General features: G+C 37.6%; 1 protein-coding gene across 3 annotated transcripts in view; it reads left to right on the top strand.

Moving 5' to 3' along the window:
- Positions 1–9,821: 9,821 nt before the first annotated feature.
- LOC107705239 (zinc finger homeobox protein 4-like) overlaps positions 9,822–13,745 on the top strand; it is an 81,231-nt gene continuing 77,307 nt past the window's right edge. For 2 of the 3 annotated variants that reach the window (XM_016508444.1, XM_016508441.1), the window contains exon 1: positions 12,926–13,257. The gene's annotated coding sequence lies outside the window, so the exon portion shown is untranslated. Of the gene's footprint in view, positions 9,871–12,925; positions 13,258–13,745 lie in introns of those variants that run through there. The other variant, XM_016508442.1, reaches the window with a different exon arrangement.

Genomic DNA, 13,745 nt, shown 5'->3' with positions numbered 1-13,745 from the left:
AGCATGTCGTTCTCAAGAAGGACAATTGATGTTTTCCTTTTTTCCTCCACTTGCTTTTTTCTGTCTGTGTGTTGTTTGTTTTCGAAGAACGTTTTTTTTCTTTCTTTCTTTTTCTGGAAAGTTTACTCTCGAGGCAATCGTGAAAAAGCATTTTGGATGGTTCTCAGCTCTTGTTGTTCAGAAAACAATGTGGAAATCTATTTACCTCATATTACCGTACTTATTCTATTTGAACCGGGGTATTTTGGTTTTGTTTGTACATACATAAATATAAATAAGTTAATGGATTTGCCCTTAGAGTCTGGTGTAGGCCTTGCTAATATCAATTAATTGACTTGATGCATTTGTCTAAAACAAACAGAAGTCTTTTTACCTATGCAAATCGCTCTGCAATTCCATTTTCCGTTGGTCTCGTACAGCAGGTTTAGTGATTTATCAATATAACCTTGAAGATGTTCTTGCACAGGTGTCTAAAGCATTGAAATTAAGCTTTGAACACATGCAAAGTATATAGGAGAGGTCAGGATTGTTTGTTTTAAAATCTACAACTTATCCCTAAACTGTGTAAATTGTCAATTACAAAGTGCTTTTGTTACAGACTGTTTTACCACCGGGGCTGTTTTCCATGATTCTTTAATGAATAGGAAATTTAAAAGAACAATTTATTTAAAATAGGAATTTTTTGTAACATTATAACTGTCTTTACTGTCACTTTTGATCAATTGAATGCGTCTTTGCTGAATACAAGTATTAATTTCTTTTAAAAACAATTAAACAAATAAATAAATCCTACCGACCTCAAACTTTGGTTTATGGTAATGTATGTATAACATGTCAGACAGTGTGTGTGTGTGTGTGTCACTTTCACAATTGTTCGCTTATACACTCATTTTGTTAAATTTTTGTCAGTCCAGTATAAATAAATGGGAAAAGTAGTTTTAAAAACATTCCCGTCTGCTCAACCATGATATTTCTCTCTTTTTTTAGTATTTAGGTGATAGTTTTAAGCCAAAATTTAGTCAACAACAAAACAACAGAAAACACTGATTAAAAGTATTCCAGTTCATTTAAAATTCAATTAGAGTTCAAATTAAAAACCTAAAGTGAAACATGTTTTTTTCTCTCCTCAGAATAGTTTTTTGAGCTCCAAATCCTTTATATTTATACACAAGACTTCTATTGTCACCTATAATTTAATTGGAAGATTTCATCCTTGTACTGAAGTGGTTAAAACAAGGGTCTTAAACTTCACCCATGTTACAACCATCCCTGGTCTCCCCTATATATGTGCACCCACACATGCTGTAAAACTTCAAAGCAGAACTCAAACTATACTACCGGTCTAGCTGATGTAGGCGAGGAACAGCGTATTGTTCATTTGTGTATGGGAGGAGATGAAACGAAAACCATCTTGAGTTATTTGTTTTAAATTGTAATGCTCCCAACTAGTCTTTAATCTTTCATTAGTGCTGCACAATGTCTAAATTCATACGAGCAAAATCAATCGCTACCTTGAGGACTTTGATGAGTGTGTTTTGCTGGATTTTGATCCTTCTTTATACATTTATGAGCATTTTGAGGATGGGGAAAACAGAAATACGCACCAGAGGCATGTGTGATGTGGGCACATCCAAGAATCCATAATGGATCAGACAAGAAGCTCATTATGAAAATTTGCCTTGGGTCAGACTCTCGGTAGCACAGGATGGCGAATCTTGAACAATGGAGGTCTTAAAAGGGAGAAGGATCAAAGGGCTCAAACAGGCCATCACAATCCAATTGAAATGGTTTCTGGGCATCATAAGGAGGTAATGGATGGATGCACAGCAAAAAAAAGAAAAAGGTGGCCATGTTGAATGCATCCCAAATTACAGTGTGTTGAAGAGTGGATGGAAAATTCACATGACAGACTTCTGCACTTCTCAGCTGTGCATTGTGTTGGGAATGAAGCCAGTCATTATAGATGCCCAAATGCATTTAGTACAATTCCGTAATGAGCCTAAAGGAATTTTCTGTTTGTGTTTTAGTCACAAGGATTTGTATATAATAGGTACAATTTCAATATTTTGATATAACGTGTCCATTAAATTCTTAGCTACTCTAAACACTGTAATTTTGTGTCTTTTTCAGTCCAAGTAATGTGTCATCCAGCTTCTACCTGCATCCAGTGGCAGTTCTCCTGTTTCCGGTCCAGGGCTGGTTTGTACGAGCGGTCTAGGTCAGGTTTTCGGACGGTTGGGAGGTCATCCTGCCCCCTTCAGCCCCAAGTACGTCCACCTCTCACACCAGTGATGAATATGTCCTTATGCATATAGACTTCATGTCACCCATGTACAACATCAACCTGTACAATGGCATGTTGGGATTGGACAGGTACCAGAAGTGTGTTTATGACATGCGTCAAAGAAAACTATCTGACTTTATTTCAGCTGTCTAAAAAGTCAATGAAACCAAAATTAGAAATTCTGTCATCCTCATATTCCAAATTTGGATGACTTTCTTTCTTTCTTACAGGAGAAATTTGTGATAATGTTGTTCTTTTTCCATGCAAATACAATGAATGGTGACTGAAGCATTTAAACTCAAGAAAGGACACAAAAGCCCAATAAATGTTGTCCATACAATGGCACTAAATATCAAGAAGTATAGATGGCTTTGTGTAAGAAACCCACTGAAGCTGTAAGCTGTTGCTGATTGATAATCTTCCCATCCGGTGAGCTGCGACCAGTCAGTTGAATTTGATTCATGAATGAATCATGATTTTGTGAATAGGATCAACTGATTTATTGAAAAGATCTGATTCAAAAGAGTGATTTGTTTATAAAATGAAACTCAGTTCTTCTGTCGTATGGCTTCGGAAGACTTAGAATATAGCGCACAAGTTGTATGGCTTGCATTTATGATACTTTTTTTTGGTGCTATTGCATCTTTTTTTAAAGCCTAAAACTCTAGTGCTCATTCATTGTGATTCAATGGAAAAGAGCAACCAGGACATTATTCGCAATTTGTACAAAGTCATGCGATTTGGAAATGACAGAATTTTTTATTGTGAGTGAACTAATCTTTCGAGCTCAATTGTTCTGAATCCATCCATGCGGTGAGAGAGTCTCTAAATAGCAGAGTCTCAGATGTTGTTCTCTGTTCTTACATGCCATTTTGTACAAGTACATTCAGTTCGTCTGAGAAAGACTGAGACAATTTCATCCGGCCATTATTTCCAGAATCCCATCTTTCATGAAGGGCCGTGACTGCTGAATTTTGCCTTGTGCTTTATTGTATTTTTTTTAGTAATGTTCAGATGTAATAAAAATCACTGAACTATTCTCTACGAAAATATTATGCCATTTTTGAGGTAGTTAGACATCGTCTCTTGTCTAGGGGTTTGTGGTAACAGGGTTGATGGTTTATGAAGGACAAACAATAGCATTTAAAGGTTCCAATCTGATGACATTAGCTTTTCAAGTATAATGTCCTATTTAGCCAAACAAACAGAAAATTAGAGTAATTTTAAGAGCGGCACGGCAAGCGAACACAAAATACATCCGTCAGTTAGTTCATGGACATTCTAGAAGTATTAAAGGGGTCATATGATGCGATTTCATTTTTTCCTTTCTTTTTAGAGTGTTACAAGGTCTTGGTGCATAAAGCACCAAATACACAAAATAATGTTCTTTTTAGCAGCATCATATGACCCCTTTAAATCGCCATTAAGGCAACACAGATGAAATTGGATCATTGCTGTCAATCGTGATTGCTTCTGTTTGTATGAAGCACACACCTTGTGATATACATAATTTATTTCATCTTTTTTGAGGACGTCTGTTAAAGGGTTAGTTCACCCAAAAATGAAAATTAGCCTGTGTTTTACTCACCCTCAAAGCATCCTAGGTGTATATGACTTTCTTCTTTCAGACGAGTTATTCACCCCCCGGAGCTGTGTGAGGGATGTTTTATTACGGATGCGCGCACTTTATTTCACGTCTTCTGAACTGTTGACAACCAACACCCACTTACCCCCATTGAAAGGCTTGGAGGGGCCAGGACAATTTTTTATATAACTCCGATTGGATTCGTCTGAAAGAATAAAGTCACATACACCTAGGATGCTTTGAGGGTGAGTAAAACACAGACTAATTTTCATTTTTGGGTGAACTAACCCTTTAAGGCACTACACATTCAACAGCTCTGTGACCCTGCGATGGAGCGAGAAAAAGAGAGACACACTCAGTCGTGCCTCCTGTGAAGTGTTGACTCTCTTTATAGCGGTTCTGAGCACATTGATTTTACTATAGTTTGGCATTACCTGCGGTAACTAATGCGCGGGGGTCTACCCTTCGGGAGCAGCTGGACTCTGCGCATTAATTCGGAGCCCCTGTTTGAGTACGCCACGGCATATGCTGTCTTTTGTCTATTATCCTTCTCGTCTGTTATTCCCAAATATTGACATCGGCCGTTTTTATTAGCACTAACCGCTCGCTAGCCTCCCAGCCTCATGCACGGCTCTATTTCCTGCTATTGATTGGCTTCTTCAAGCCAGCAGGTAGCTGTCCTCTCAGGCTGTCCTGAGGAATCACTTCCAATGACTTTATACGCACAATTTACACGGTGCGCTTTAAAGAGAATATTATCCTCAATCCAAATCGTTGCCCCCTCCTTCCCCCGACCAGGTCAATATCCCACAATGCAGTGTTTTGTGCCCTGTCATGTGCTTGTTATTAAAAGCAACAGAAATCGACATTTCAGCAATATGTCTCTCATAAAATGATGGTGGCGCAGACAGGCTGTACCCCTTACATGTTATTATAACAGAGCACTGTTGTGGTCTGTTTACATAAGACGTGTACGTGTGCAAAAGGATCGTTCGTGATGTGCTAAATATAATCCGAACAAGATTTCCGAAGTAATCCATAAGCAAAAAACGTTCTGCGCCGTGGAATGTTTTCGATTACGCTCAATCAGGCGACAGACAACAAAGAAACTTTCATTTTAAGAATATGAAGTGAAAATAAAAGGCAGAAAACATTTCGGCTGGCACAGTATAACATTTAACATTCCAAATATGGCATTTTGTGTCTTTTCCCCCCCTTTCTTTGGGGTTTAAAATGGTTCACATTAAAACCTTCAAAGAATTTTTTTTCGACAAAGGTCAAAAGTATAACGTAATTATACTGCATAACGGAGCTATAGGAAACATTTGCTTCAAAACACACCGCCTTCAGCAGCAGCAAAACTGTGCTTGTTTTTGGGTCAAAGCTGTTTTTATGGAAAAAATAAATGTATATCTTGTTAAACGGACGTCAAATAGGCAGCAGAGAGTTTGTTTAATTTATTCAGCTTTCATTAACCCTGTAATTTGGGTTTGTTTGAGCTGCCTCCCGAGGAGAGTTTTGCTTACAAGTGAGTCAGCGAGTGCAAAACACACAAGCCCACCTGTGAGAGGCAGCCTACGCCTTACACCACGACTAAAAGCTGTAGTTCAACTAGCTTAAATACATCTCAGTCGATGGTGACTTTAAAATCAACCCATGTGACATGAGCGAAATAAGCGGAAACCGCAAACAAATAGCAGAGGACGATTTGTAATTCACGAATGCCAGTGATAACTGTCGTACGCTCGGCTGGACTACCTTTTTGCTAAAAAATATTTGCTCTAGTGCTCATAAACAACTTTCTCATTTCTTGCTGTCTCCTGAGCCGAAATGTAGACTGTCACAAAAGGTGCATTCACGGAAAAAAAAAAAGGAGAAGAATCCCCTCACCCGGATCCTCGGTGGCAGGAGATGAGCTGCTCGCTTCCAGAATTAAATTATTTTTAAATGCAGCTTATACATTTTACATGACCTGTGCTTCCTCTCTCTCCTTCTGTCTCTCTCTCTCTCCTCTTTTTTTTCTCTTTTGAAGAGCACAAATGGGGGTGTCAGGATGTGAACCCCAGGAATCACAGACTTGCTAAAAGTTACCCGCTCCGGCCTTCTCATACGCCGCTCCTGTCCGAACCCACCTGAAAGCCGCTGACCTGCTGATTTACCCCTAGTAAAACCTGGCGAACTGATCCGCCTCCCCCCTTTGTGTTCGAATACTGCGGTTTGCTTTCTGTGCCATTTCTGTTTGTCTGGGTTTCTCCAGTCCCTGTATGTGAGTGTGTCTGTCTCTCTCTCTACAGTCTCCCACCGAGTGATATATTTTTTTTTTTTTAAGAATAGAATATCTGTTATTTTATACAACAATATATTTTATTATTTTTTATTTCTAACTCTCATTCACTCTACAGGCTAGGTGCAACTCTGCTAATAAATGCGTTGCTTGAAAATTATTCTAAAAGCATGCACATGAAAGACAGCATTGGCAGGAGAGACATATCGCAAATGAATTCAAATCGCACAATGTGTTTTGTGCATCTGACATATCATAGGAAGAAATCAAAGCACAGAAATTGCTCGCTTTAGAAACCCCAGCGAAGGGCTGTCAGCACCTCCTCAACATCAGCGCTTTCAAACAAAGCTCACGGACGGGCGCTTACCTTATGCATGACAATTCATCGACTCCCTTTAACCAATCCACAATCACCTTCATACACCTCCAGCGCGAAGAGGAAACACATAGATTTTATTAAACCCCCCCCACACCCCTTTTTCCATGTGTCCTTAGTGCTGCCACTGGTGAAATATCAGTGCAAACAGACTCCAGCCTTTTTCTGAGACACCAAGGAGTCGTTCTCAGCTGTCTGGCCCACGGGTGCATTTTAAATGTGAAAAAGCCTGAGATTCTCATCCATGGGGTTCTGAGCCGCCAGCTGACTGTTCACAAACCAGCACCGCTACACACGATCCTGCCATAAACACCTAACATAGCAGAGATTTTCCAGGAGATACATAAACACATGAATAGTTTGGTTAATTGATGTTTTAGGTGAGTTTTTTCCCTAGTAGGACAAGCCTCAGGCCTGTTAAATATTATATAATAGACTATGATCTATAAATGAATCAGTAAGCCTTACTGATTATTATGATCAATAAGCAATCTGTCTGGCTAATCAGTTTATCTGACACTTAGACATATGCAGATTGTTTTTAAATGACTATATTTTCACTGACCTCATTAGTTTCATTATGGGATTGAATCGCTTTCCTCTTGCTTAATAATTTGCTGTTGATCTTAGGTATATTTATATGGGAATACAAAAAAAATTGCTTCACTATTTAGCCGTTCATGTCTGATGCATCCTGACATTTAGTTTTTGACTGAGTGCATGTAATTTGAGAGTGTGAAATGGATGTTACACAACAATCAAAAACATTGTCTAATTATTCAAATGAGTCTGTGTTTTGACAGATTAGTTCATTTGTTTGGCTAATTGGAATGTAATTAACTTAAGAATGCTGATTAATTATGTAGATCCACACAAAGCATTTGATACACACTTTCTCTGATCTTTCCCTAGGATGAAAATATCACATACAAATATCAATAATCGTTGTGTGCAGCTTTATGCATTAATTATTTCAATTTATGCTGTGCCTTGTGACTTTTGACATCATAATTTGTATTTTTGTTTAATAAAACAAGGATTGAAAACCATTTACCATCTCATTCATGCATTCCCTAAAATGTACAGTAATTGATGTGTACTCATTTAATAAATTAGTCATTAATATTTAACAGTGATATTTTATTCACAAATGTAATCCCATGCGTAACGCACACACTATTCTGACATGAAACAATACCGTGTTTCTCTTTTTTCTCATAGGCAAAATTCAAGCCGCTTGACCAAGTTGACTGCGTTATCATCCAGTTTGGCTGATGGGTTTAGAATCTGTCATGTTGCCATGGTTTTGCTCTCTTGCCTTTCCTGTGCTGACCAATGGTAACCAGGTAATCCGCTAAATAGAATGCACCACTACGTATAGGGGAGAGGCAGAAGAAAACATCTAGCCATGTTAAAGACTCATTTGAACAGGGAAAGCTGGAAATGCAATTATCTAGCACACAAAAAGACAAATAATTTAATAAAGTTCATAAGAAGAAAAGCACAGTTTCTTTTCTGCTTTAGAGCATTAGCCATAACCCAGTGAAATATAAACTCTCCTGAACAGGGGCGATGGCTCGAACTGATATGTGTTCTGAATGATTCTGGTTTTAGTGTTTAAGTGCAGCCCGCTCAGTAGGTGCTCTGGTACTGAGGGCTTAAAATCACAGAATAGGGAGGGTCTCAGTGGCTTTTCAGTTACAAACAGCAGGCTCATTTGTAATTATAATTAATTATCTCATTATTGATTGTGTCATTGATTAGATCATTGGAATGATTTTGCATGCTTAATCATCTTAATCCACAGATTTAAAAAAATAATAATAGCAATAATTAATTACTTTGAAATAAATTACAATTATTTTATTGTTTACATTTATTTAATAATGATAATAACATTCATTAATAATTATAATAATAATTATTATTAAAGTTATAAATTATTTGCATTTATTTAAATCATCAATGACGTTTTCATTTATTATTATTTATTTGTTTTACACCGAAAATGATACTTGAAAACATAAAACTCATATTCAAATGATATAGCGTAATTAATAAACAAAACAGACGGTTATTCATTCAGGGGCTCAGCAGATGGAGAATCTCCTGCTTTAGGATAGATGACCGGAGATGCAGCTCCTGCCCGTTTGTCTATTAAAGAGGGATCAACAATGAAAACCTCCGCACCACGAGGAGCAAAGGGCCAAGTGGGAGGGGGCAGTGGGGGTGAATGAACTCAAAGAGAGGACCAAGTGTGTCTCTGAGAGTGTAGTTTAGTATACATTTCCCGATGAGATCGACCAGCCAACTAAAGTCACTTTTCAACCAACCATTTCCCCCTCTCAAACGTCTCTCTAAACAGTCCACAGTCACTCTCATTGATTTTCTTTATCAAATAAACAGAATGGCACCGCGCGCCTGGCCGCCTCCCTCATCCGTGAACCCGGGACCCAGCAGCTGGGAGCTCGTGTGAATTTACCACATCTAAACTGTAACATTATAGAATGATCATATTGACGGCGGTTATTAAAACTCTCTAGCATCATTTAGCATGCCAATTAATTATTTTATATCTTTATTTCATAGTGAAATAGGTAGGCGAAAATATTCAGATTTATCTCACAAATCTTTAACACTAAACCTTATTTTTATTTTTGATACACATTGCATATTGTTGTTAGCAAATGTTATTGTTTTGTATTTTTCTAATGTAATAAATATAGTTTAATCGCTTATTTATATTCTTACTGCTCTCTGCCACTTCGTTTTGTTTCTCATGAAAGGTGAAAGTCGTGCTGATACCGGTCTCATGTCGTAGGCTATATGGATTTTCGTTTATATAATCGATCGAAATGTCCCAATACATTGATCGAAAGTCCAGTGTTTTACAAACAAGCATTTGTGAATCTCGATTTTACATTGCCAGTGGTTTTGCCACGACGTTGTTTACAGATTGTTCACGCAATCTTGTAGCCTATTTGTTTGTGTTATACATAAAAGCAAATTAATAAAATATTAACTAGCCTATATACGAACGCGCAAAAGCATTGTGCGAGGCACTTCTTACTCTGTTTGAAAATCGCAAGAACGTTCTAATTGTTCAAATCATTCTGAATGACATGTCATTGCGGTATATGAAATTAAAGTTAGATAAGTCCGCATTGAGGGAGGCTGCACCCAATCCCCAACTTATTTCCCATTTTGTGTTCCAGCATCACCGCGCTCCGCTCTTTTCAATGACAATGTGCCAAATCTAGGCATTTTCAAAAGAGATTCCATATGCTATAAGCGGAGCATCAGAGAGACAGAGGACACCGGGATGCCCTTTTATACCAAAGGTAGACTACAAGCGATTTATTTTCTTTGTAGCTGAATTTTATAAACAAAGAGATGGGAATATATAATGCTAAAGAAAATATAATGTTGTAAACAGATTGCACGTGAAATATGTCGCTTTATTGTAACTGTCATTTTTAAAAGACAAACGAGAGCTGATCGGATAGTCTACAGATGACGGAGATTTTTTTTCTTATTATTTTTGTGGTGGATGTTAAGCTTTTTCTTCTTGTTTTTAAGAGAGAACTGTGAGATTCCAGTGTGGGACATGTTTGAAACGAATTGTCTTTTAGGGGAAATTACATCGGTAGCCTATCTTTTGACTTTGAAATAAATAATCTTGTGGCGTAGTTTGTAGCCTACTTTTATGGCTATTTTGTTGTTGTTTACTCTCAGTGTGATCAATTTTGTGAACACTTGCCTTGCCGACTTTACCAAATAGTGCCATGAAAAGCGATTTTATAGCTAATCAATTCTGTTTTAAATACATTTAGATGTTTTCGTTCTGATAATGCATGTTCGGCTACGTTTGTTATATTGCACGGAGGTTTTCCCGTCTTCCACAAATAGCGAAAACTTTCTTGAAGTGTGTGTGTGTGAGAGAGTTGAGAATTTTTAATGGGACTTAATTCTCCGTTAGCAAAGCATTTTGGACAGTGTTTTATACGGCTACAAAGGGTCAGTTACTGACAAAACGTGACCTCTCAGACCCCAGAGGGCGCCAGCAGGTTTGGACAAGCCTTTCATTTGTGGGGCAGGACAGTCATTCACTCATTCAGTACGAGCAAAGAACCGAAAAATAAACCCTGAAGTCATTGTTAGACATCGTACGTTTTAGAAAGACAATTATAAGAAATCACAGGTCGCGAATTGAATGATGATTGCTTTATTGACATTTCACTTAAATCAATATTCATGCAGTTTTTGATACGTCTCATAGACAATTCTTCAAAATGTCATAAAAAAGCGAACAACGCTTGTGATATTGTTTATATAGCCATATAGCTGAAAATGAGGAAAATACATTGAAATTTGACAATAAACAAACAGGATAATCGCCAATGATAAATGCTAGTCATTGTACACTACACGCTAGCTTAATATCCTAGCTTAATATCGCTAGCTTTATACAAAATACAATCTTTAATTAATTTAAGATGAAATGATACGCAAACAAAGCGATGTTCGTCAGAGAGAAAGAAGAGCAGAAAGTACGAGGGTGGACACGAGCACATTTGAAAGTGCTCAGACTAAGATAAGCACTATATCAGCCACGTAGCTTCCACTTTCCCCATTTCACAGCCCAAAACAATTCAAAAGACAGCACAACTCTTATAACTACGCTAAATGTATCCGTCAAAGTATACTTGCATAAGAGGTGAGACCTTTAAATCAATAGTTTTAAAGTCCTCCGCGGTGAGCAGCAGAAATACAGTCGTCAGTGGCAAATAACCTTTACTCCGCCGCATTTGCTTTGCGTTTATATGAAGGTAAAATCTGAAGCTCTCCGTGTCCTATTGCAAGCTTGTCTCGGTCTTGTTTCTGTTCTCTCGTTCATCCTACCGAAACACCACTTGGGTCTGGCAGGCATGAGTCCCCCGAGGACTAGAAACAGTGGATCAGGGGTGAAGAAGTAACGCCTCTGTTGACCACCTCTCGCCCATCCAAAGACCCACAGTAGACATGCCAATCCGAGGGCTCGTGTTTTACTGAAAAGACAGCCCCGTTATAGCATCCTTATCGTGCGATCCGGAAACAGAGTCTCGCTCATTCCAACCCCTTCGATTTTTTTCATAAAGGAGAGCCGATCTTTTGATTTTCTTTACGATTAACATCTTGTCGGGTCTCCTTTCAATGGCGACATTTTAGAAGATCCAAACTGGCTAATCAATCGGAGCATTTGCATGCGTGTTTGAATATGAACTAAACGCCTGATGAGTGAAATAGAAGGATGTAAAGTTCATATGCCAAAGCCAGGCATAGGTTACTATGGGCTTTAATTCCGAGGCCCATTTACTGTCAAGTAGTGTACCTTTTGAGGTTTATTTTTAACACTGTCTTGTCGATAAATATTCTGCGAATTATTATTTGAATTTAATTTAACGTTACATATAATTTTTGTTTGCAAAAGAAATGCGTAGTTATACAATGTGCCATTAAATATCTCTTATAAAAGCAAAATGATATTCACATCTGCATGTTCTCTTACAATACAATAGCCTACACGAGGCTACAATAGTCTACAGTAACTGAAAATAATTTTAAATACATAGAATTTACAACTGATACGATTTGTCCATTTAATCTGCTCAGAAATTGACATTTTACATGTCACGCGGATAACAGATCATAATAATCGACACCTGTACAGTATTTATGTTTTTCTCATGTTTTCTCTTCATTTGCGTTGCGTTTCATTCTTTCTTTTTAGTAGCTACTGTACTATGGGAATAGCAAAAATTGCCATTTCAGTCGTGTTGTTTTCTAATATAATTAAAACAAAAAAAATTATTCCCTACAATGCAAACGGATGTTATTGGAACACTAGTGTCCAAATGCATATTTCTGCTTTTTGAAATCTGTACATTTTCATAAATCGAAGCGTCTCGAGTGATTCATTATTTCTATCTTTAACAAAAAAATATCGAGGAGGAAGCATTGCTAAAAGTACATGATATTTAGGCCGACTGCATTACAAACAAAATCAGATTTAATCTTATTTTTTAATAACAGCATGCAGAATTAATATTTTAAAAGTGACATAGGCTACTATAACACGTTGTCTTGAACATTTCTGAATGTATTTATTTTTGGTTAAAAAAATTAATAAAGAGCTTTGATTACAGGTATGACTCAAAAAAAGTAAAAAAAAATAAATAAAAAAATAAAAATCTCTTATTGTCCCACAAAATGTTCCAGGCCGTTACAGGACGTCTTGCCCACCGAAAAAGATTTTCCCCCTATTAGATCATTTTAGGAATCTGGCTTGTACAGCCCTTCGGCTCTCCAAGTTGAAACAGCGCGTCATTTGCAATGTGGAGACTGTTGATCCGCACTCAACTTAATCAGCCATTTTTTTAAACAGGGCTAAAACGATAATAATTAGCAGAATAAAGACATATCGGATTTTCATTTCCTTACCTCCTTTCCCTTACCCCTCCACAACCGAAACTGATAGGCAGTCGTCGACACATCTTTTACACAAGCGGACCCAAAGGATCTCCTCTTACTGTAGTATTTACGTTTTTTCCAATAAAGTTGGAGGATTATTGTTACATTTTTTTTCTTTTTATCCTTTTTGTTACCTACTTGCGCTACCATTGGATGTGATTTTCTTCAGCAAAAGCAAATATCAAGAGAAGAAGCGGAGGGAACTGCGGGGGAAGAAAGTAAGTTTTTTTCCCCTTCAACTTTTATTGAGTAGTTGGTGTTAAATTTAGGTCGAGTATTGATTTTCTTTCGCGACTAGTTCTGCCGAATCTGCGCTATTCCGCTGTTGGATTACGGCGTTATGTGATATAATTTCGACAAATGTCAGCCTAAATATTTTCCTCTCAGTTTGTAAAACAGTCGTTTTGCCGAACAGCCGCGAACTGTCAGGCGATGTTGTCCTACCGTATCTACCGTAAACCTTTTCCAGACTCCATTTCGTTTCTTTTGCAAGCAAACCGCCATAAATGTTAAGTTTCGCTCTATTTTCTACCTTTATTCGCTGATACGGAGTAAAAAGTGGACAGATTTGTACGCTCGCGGCTGTTGTGTTGGAGTTGAACTCGCCTCATCACAGCAAACGCTAAACACAAACAGCAGGGCTTCCTTACATTTGACCAAATTGCGTATCTTACATCTCAAACAATACAAGTCATAACATTTTATA

This window comes from Sinocyclocheilus rhinocerous, unplaced genomic scaffold (genome assembly GCF_001515625.1).
Source record: "Sinocyclocheilus rhinocerous isolate Xijiao unplaced genomic scaffold, SAMN03320098_v1.1 scaffold594, whole genome shotgun sequence".
Classification (NCBI taxonomy): domain Eukaryota; kingdom Metazoa; phylum Chordata; class Actinopteri; order Cypriniformes; family Cyprinidae; genus Sinocyclocheilus; species Sinocyclocheilus rhinocerous.
This window is presented reverse-complemented; position numbering and strand designations above follow the sequence as displayed.